The sequence below is a fragment of the Acyrthosiphon pisum genome, unplaced genomic scaffold (genome assembly GCF_005508785.2).
Source record: "Acyrthosiphon pisum isolate AL4f unplaced genomic scaffold, pea_aphid_22Mar2018_4r6ur Scaffold_2013;HRSCAF=2526, whole genome shotgun sequence".
Lineage (NCBI taxonomy): Eukaryota > Metazoa > Arthropoda > Insecta > Hemiptera > Aphididae > Acyrthosiphon > Acyrthosiphon pisum.
In genome coordinates, this window is record NW_021769468.1 from 24734 (window position 1) to 25086 (window position 353).

Consider the following 353-nt stretch of genomic DNA (forward strand, 5'->3'; position numbering starts at 1 on the left):
AATGGAGTAACAATTGAGGATCGTTACCCAATAGCGCATATACAGGACTTCAGTCACATGTTGTCAGGTCAAAACATATTTTCCACTTTAGATTTGAAGAGAGCCTATCACCACATTCCAGTGCACCCGGAGCACATACCAAAGACTGTCATCACTACTCCGTTTGGATTATTTGAATTTGTCCGAATGGGGTTTGGTCTGAAGAACGCTGCACAATCATTTCAACGATTCATAAATGAAGTGTTCGTTGGACTCGATTTTTGTTTCATATATATTGATGATATACTAGTGGCTTCACAGAGCGAGGAAGAGCACAGAACACATTTACTTTTGGTCTTTCAACGTTTGGAAAA